Raw genomic sequence first — 7596 nt, forward strand, 5'->3', positions numbered from 1 at the left:
TATAAGGATCTCCTCTCGAGTTGTGATGTGGGGGAGTGCTGCTTGTTTGGAGAGACTGGTCCAGTCATCCGAGTGAGGACATGGTCTTTGGGCTATATTGGCCACTGAAGTGCTGGTCATCTGCACAGAACACCTACGCCTTTCATTGCATCTGCAACTTTATCAAGGTGGTGACTTTTTTGAGCGTACATGTGATGACAGGTGGTACTTCATGCCCTACCATCCACTAGGGCATGGTCGGAGAATAAAATAGTGTGCCGAGCATAGCGTATGTCTTAAGCATGGGGAGTGCAGCGAGCCATGCAAGGGGACGCAGTGCTACGTTTCAGTGTCCATGTCGACTGTGTCGAAATTCAGGACAAAAAAGGTAAAAAACCCAATGTCGACCTTTTGACTGTTGAGATATCGACCTAATGCTTGTGTTGATAATGACGACCTAATGCTTGTGTCATGAATGGGCACCTCTAGTAGCTGATTAGCTGATACTTTAAGTCTCTACAACACTAAGTACATAGACCCCTTTAAAACATTAAATATTCTGCACTGCAGATAAAGGAGCACATTTTATACAAAAATTTAATACTAGAAGCAGAATATACTCACTGGTATCCTGTCATCTTCACTGAAACCTACACTGGTTAATAATAACTTTATTGTAGTGGTAAACAATGTGATAATGAAATTGGCAAGCTCATATTCACTATTTAGGGTTTAGAACTTTTAGTTTATTTAAAGTATGTTTAATCCAAAGTGTCTCTTTGCTGCTTCAGTCAAGGCTATATACCAGTGGTTCTCAAATCTGTTTGAATCATGGCACCCTAGAGTATCAAACATTTCTTCACAGTGCTCCTAGCCCAAAGGTTTCTTATTAAGAAATAAAAAAAAAAGATAATTAAGTTAATTGTGTTTAAATGTCATCCTTAGCGTCAGTTATGTGGTGAGGGACAGGATTCACTTCTGTTTGTCAAAATAGGGTATGATTGGCAGCCACAAGTACTGGTTTTGCGTATTACATTGACCATAAATTGTTTTAATTGGTCCTTGACAACCAACCTAGGGCACCTTCGGAAGTGGAACCCAGGGAGCCACAGCGCACAGTTTGGGAACCACTGCTATATTTACTTGACTGACAAAAGCAAATTTCTAAGGAGTTCCTGACAGTTACTACACATTTACACTTTGTATAACACCATTCTCTTTCTTTCACAGTAAAGCAAAATGCCATTAAAAGCAGGATTAATAAACCAAGTTAGTTTTGTGTATTTGTAATGGGTGCCGTTGAAAAATGTGCAGAAAAAAATCACTATAATATGAATACCATTCCTATAACTGTACATTGTAAGCTGTGAGTGCAGTGGTCATTTAATTTAGTTTATTTGAGAGAAATATGTGAAACCACAACAAGCTTCTCTTCTCCAGCATTCTAAAGATCTTCGTTTGGAACCACTTAGAGGAAAATTCTCTTCATGAGCTTTGCCTGTGTGTCGGTGAGGCCATTATAAGCGGAAAGCCACATGCTGCTCCGTCCACAGATTAGGTCATAATGAGGTTAGCTTAGCACAACATGAAACCCGCTCACCCACCCAGACACCCAACAAGCAGGATGAGTTATGATGGTAAAGAATACAATGGAATGGTTAGAACTCCCCTACAAAATAAAAAGCATACTTTCCTTATTTTTACACTGACTTCATATTGTTTTCCATTTTTTATTTCTGTTAAAATATTCCTTGGAAGAACATACCGTAGCCTCCACCCAAAAGTAATCTTTCCATTAAAAACAGTAGACAGTATAAGAATGTGAATATTCTCTCTCCCGTGAAGATCTCCTGTGTCGTTAGACATCTCCTTGATTAAACGGAATGGGAACATTCTTGATACCAGATACAATATGTAATCAGTAACTTTCATATTGCGATAGACTAGAGGGAGAATGGATGGTTTTCAGTGAAGTGCCATTTAAATGTTTACAGATGTACAGGAATCGTTAACTGGCATGGTAATGAGAACATTGTAAATCAGTCAGGTTTTATATTTTCCCTTCCGCAAGTCAATACGTTCCTTGAGTTTGGATTAAAATTTGTTCTCAGTTCTCAGATATTGGTTGTAAGATAATGATGCTTGCACAGTCTCAGAGACATTCTGCTATACTGCATATACCACAGTAGATCTGTGCTCAATCATTAAAAATCTATAAAGCATCAAGAATTATTGTTCTTAATTGCTCTTGATTAGACTATTTGAACTGCATTTTAATTGATTTTATATGTCTAATGAAAATTTCTGTGTAAATGTCTGCCTTATTTGCTAGCATCTTCTTGATCCATTACTTAGACATGGGTCTTCAAACTGCGGCCCTCCAGATGTTGTAAAACTACAAATCCCAGCATGCCTTGCCACAGTTTTAACACTCCCTTATAGCAAAACTGTGGCAAGGAATGCTGGGATTTGTAGTTTCACAACATCTGAAGGGCCGCAGTTTGAAGACCCATGCATTACTGTATGTATTTTTTTGGGTATTTATGTAAAGCTACGTAGACATGACATTATAGAGATAGCACTTTGGGTTTTGCTATGATAATCCTAATGTTCTGCATAGCTCCTAGATTATTTATGTATACATTTTGTAAATTTTTACTTTGTGTATATTGTAACCCAAACTATTTATATGACTGTATGTGTGATGTTTGTTTTATTGGGTAAAATCCAATAAAAATTATTTCAGAAAAAAAATCTATCTAAAAATCTATATAAAACAAAGCTATGAAGCAATATAAAAAAGTGTCAACATTGCAAATATTCACGTGTTGCTGAATAACCCTGCCCAATGTAATTGTTTTTTTTTTTTTACCTGGAAATATTTTCTGGCCTATGGGTATAGTGTAGGGGGGTATGCACCAGGCATTTTTTGTGTGTGTTTTGGTTTTGGATCTCCCATCATGTGTCTTTTTCGGATTTTGGTTCTGGATATTTATTAAAAAAACAAACAAGCTAAAATCACAGATTTGGGGTGTTTTTTGTTCCTTTACTATTATTTACCTCAACAACATTAATTTCCATTCATTTCTAGTCTATTCTAAACATCTCACAATATTATTTTTAGTGATTGCACCAGGTTGCACCAAGGTAGCAGGATGACTATGCAAACCAACATACCATATATACTTGAGTATAAGCCTACTTTTTCAGAGCATTTTTTATGCTGAAAAAGCCCCCCTCGGCTTATACTCGAGTGAGGGTCCCACTTGAGTCACTTCGTTTTCCCAGTTTTTTGTTGTGAAATTAGTTGCCTCGGCTTATATTCGGGACAACTTATACTCGAGTATATACGGTAAGTGGGCAGCACAAACACATGGGAGTGGGACTGCAGTGGCAGACAGTATGGCCATTTTAAAAACTAGGCCCTGAGCAGTGTGCAGTGGACATGATGAGAGAAGCAGCGTGGAGCGTTGGTGGAGAGCCGGGAGAACCGCATCAACATGCAGTTATCATCTGCAAAGTGTTACAATAAGTGGGATTATGTTTTCATTGAATGTTGCATTGAAGACAGCAAAGAGGCGAAGATAGACTTTGGAAAAGATAAACTAAAGGCCCATACACACTGGGTGACTTTGAGCTGAAAGCCGCTCAAAACAGCAAGTCATCGCCAGGAAAGCCGTTCATCTGCTGGTATTCCCAGCAGATAAACGGCTTTGAGGATGACTTTGCATATTGCTGCTCTATGCAAAGCCATCCTCCACCCGTTGACAGTGCTGGGCAGGGGGGCTTTCCACCCAGCAATGATATTGATCATCACTGTTCATAATCACCCAGTGTGTATGGACCTTAAATTTTAGTTGTCTAGTAGGACCTGATAGTCTTAAACAGTTACATTTAAACATTTAAAAGTTGACCTGTATTAGACTATTGACCCCAATGAATCCAAACATGTATGAACAGACAGATCTGTCCTTTGTTGTTTAAGAAAGTCAGAATCTGGCCAGTCCTGGCCAAGGTTGACAAAAGAGAAAGCAAAGCTCAACTGGTTAAGTGTGGATTTTAATACCTGGAAAGATTGGGAAGATGACTCCGATGAAGACCTGTCCAATTAAGACCACTTTTCAGAGATGATGAACAATATGGGAGGAAATGAAGATGTAGAATTACCAGAAGTAGATGGTGCAGATGATGATTCACCAGACAGTGATGATGAAAAAATGTCTGACATGGAATAAGAACAGAACATTCTGAATTTTTGGGAGCTGGGTGGGATAATTAGTGAAAAGAATATCTCAACACGCTGCAACAGTTGCTGATACCCAAGTTGTAAATAAAGTTACTGAGTACTTCCAGTCAGCCTTGTTTGTGTATATCACATAATGATGCTAAAAAAGAGGTGCAAGATGGAATTGCCCTTGGGTCCTTCCTCCCACACTTATGTTGTATTAACAGAACATATACAGTACAGTTAACAAACCAATCATTTCAGCAACAAGATCTGCCACAACTGTGGCTGAAATAATTGGTTTGTTTGGGCCCCCACAAAAATAGAGTTGCTCTGTCTGCTTTATAAGCCATGGGGTGTAGCTAAGTCTGTTGTATAAGCCTACGGGTGCTTTGTATTAATATAAATGGAGGACTAACAATAAAAGATAAGGAAACAATTCCTACTACTAGTGCTGAAGCTACTGGCAACAGTCATGAAACTGATGCGCAAGTCCATCAACATTGTCTGCTCAAGCAAATGCACAATGTCATAGAGGGATGTAAAATCCAACCTAAATGTAATAATAATATAACCCAAAACAATTTTAACTATCTAAAGAGAAACGCTAACTTGGCAACATGCTATTTACAAAACAAAGTGGCAAGGAAAGGCTAAGGCCTTGACCTATGTTCATGACTGGTGGTTCAGCTTCTCATGAAGATGGAAGCCCTCCTCACTTTCTAAAAATAAAAAAAATAAAGCTTGTTAAAGCACAGGAAATAACTGTGCATTCAGATATCACAAATCCCCAAGCAGAGTCCAAAGGTTTCCATGGTTTGCGATGTCTCTAGGCCTGACCCTACCAATACTGTATGGCAACTACACTTGGCTGATTGGAAACTAAGGGGGAAATTTACTAAAGGAAATTTGTAAAAAATAGTTGTATTTGTATCCAGAAATACACTTATTTTTGACATTTATCCCGAAAATACGGCAATTAGTATTCGTATTGATGTGCTATCAAAACGAATACGAATTGCCGTATTTTCGGGATAGTAAATGTAAAAAATAAGTGTATTTCTGGATACAAATACACCTATTTTTTACAAATTTCCTTTAGTAAATTTCCCCCTAATTTAGGGGAGTAAAGAGATCAGAATGACCTCCTCAACCCCAGGCAATATAACCCTGTATCTTTTTTCTGATGGACACAACTCTGCAGAGGTACAAAAAGCTGTTGGTGAGAAATTTGTCAGCTCAAGCAGAACATTACATGGCAACACCTCCTTCTTTAATTTCTCCAGCAACTGCCGGGGAAAACAACATTTTCAAAACACATCCAATACAATGAGGGAAATGTCTAAGGTCACTGCATATGATGCTGTCGCCTATGGTGGAGGATTATTTATTTAATTCACTGACAGTGTCCGACAGTCAATTTATTATTCTTTACAGTTTCTTATATAGCGCAGCATATTTCATTGTGCTTTACAATTGTAACAACTGTGATAAAACAAACTGGGTAGTACTAGTAACAGGCCGATATAGAGGTAGTAGGGCCCTGCTTTCAAGCTAACATTCATGTAATATATTGTGAGGAAAAATATGCAATGTTTGAGTTGGGCCATGCACAAAATACCTTTGTTTTACTCCAGTGTGACTACACTTCATTGAAATTTACTGTATTTTTTTATTTATTTATTTACAGTTTCTTATATAGCGCAACAGATTCCGTTGCGCTTTAAAATAGTAGACAGTGATAAAACAAACTGGGTAACAACAGATAGACTTGGAGTTGGGGGTTACTAGGTCTAAAACAACTAGGTCGACAAGCATTAGGTCGACACCACTAGGTTGACATGCATGAAGTTCGACATGACTGAAGGTCAACATGGGGTTAGGTCGACAGGGTCATTAGACATGTGGAAGTTATATAAAAACCAGCATTACCAGTAATTGCATACCCTTGGCTCAGAAGCAGGCATTCTGTGAAAAAAACATCTTACATTCAACTCTTCATCAACAACATAATAACATAATGCGATATGCTGACCATTATACTACCGCTCAAATTTCAGGCTATATGGAGTAATGGGCAGATGCGTAACTGTGAGGCAATGGAGTCATCTGCCGCCGGCAGTGGCGTAACTATAGAGGGTTCAGGGAGTGCAGCTGCAATAGGGCCTGGGGGCTTGGGGGGCCCCAAGGCCCAGCAGACATCCCTCTGCACCCTCTTGAACTTTGATATTAAGTGTGCCCTGGCAGAGGCTTTGGTGATCTGCTTTCCTATGGTTCCTGTATATGTGAGCACCCTCCCCCTGCCCACGCGCCATCACCGGTGCGCCGGCTCTAGGGCTGAAAGTGAAACTCAGCAGGAGGAACTGCCCTTTGTGGCACGCCCCTCCCAAGCGCTGTTTGTGATACCCCGGTGGTGGTAATTGGCCTTGATGGTTCCCCCGTCTGACCATGAGACTCAGCATGGGGGACTTGGTGGCCTCCCCTCCCTGGCACTGATTGTAACATCCCTGTACTTGGCGGCTCCCCTGTACTGATCATGGAGGACCTTCAAGCAGCAGCAGCTGGAGCTGAGGAGCTGGATTGAGTAAGCCAGTGAAGCAATACTCAGGTCATTGCTACCATCCACTGTCCCCAGCCCAGTGCATTCATGTCCCCAGAACCCAGCAAAGCACACCCCTCATCTAACCAACCATCTCCTTTCCCCAGCTCAGTGCCACCCCCCTCCCACATCTAACCAACCATCCCCAGCCTGGTGCCTCCCCATCTAACAAAAAATTCCCTGTTTCCATACCAGTGGCTCCCACCATCCAGTGTCTGTGACCCTGTCCCCCTTCCCTTCCAGATCAGCTTACTTCCTACATCCCACTGTCTACTAAATAACCCCCAGCCAGCACAGTCATAGCCCCTTTCCCCCATAACCTTAATCCTCACCCCTAACCTTAATCCTCACCTTAGTATAACCTTAACCAGTATCCAGTCTGTCTGGTCCTGCCTTCTACTCATATCATATCATATCATATCCTCCCCAACTACTAATCTGACCCCAAACCTCCCCACCCTCATTCTGGTGAAATGCTTTGGGGCCCTTTCAAAATTTTGCTATGGGGCCCAGACAGGCGTAGTTACGCCCCTGGCCACTGGGCTCTTACTCCCAAAAGTGGCACCTCTCCTCCCCTGTGAGTTTGAATTAGTTAATTGAAAGCTGTCAATATCGCTTCTGTGACCCCCTCCTCCTAGAAGGACTGTAGACATGTCACACTCTCTTTATTCTAAACATATACATACCCAGGTTTATACATATATTTATATAATGTGGTGTGTGTATGTATGTATGTATGTATGGGGGGACACCCCAATATTTATCTTGCCTCCGGGCAACAGGGACAAACTTA

General features: G+C 40.6%; 1 pseudogene; it reads left to right on the top strand.

Annotated features, from left to right (window-relative positions):
* Positions 1-3479: 3479 nt before the first annotated feature.
* LOC146041880 (prostaglandin E synthase 3-like) lies at positions 3480-4223 on the top strand (annotated as a pseudogene).
* Positions 4224-7596: the final 3373 nt, after the last annotated feature.

The sequence above is a fragment of the Crinia signifera genome, chromosome 19 (assembly GCF_055691185.1).
Source record: "Crinia signifera chromosome 19, ASM5569118v1, whole genome shotgun sequence".
NCBI classification, from domain to species: Eukaryota; Metazoa; Chordata; class Amphibia; order Anura; family Myobatrachidae; genus Crinia; species Crinia signifera.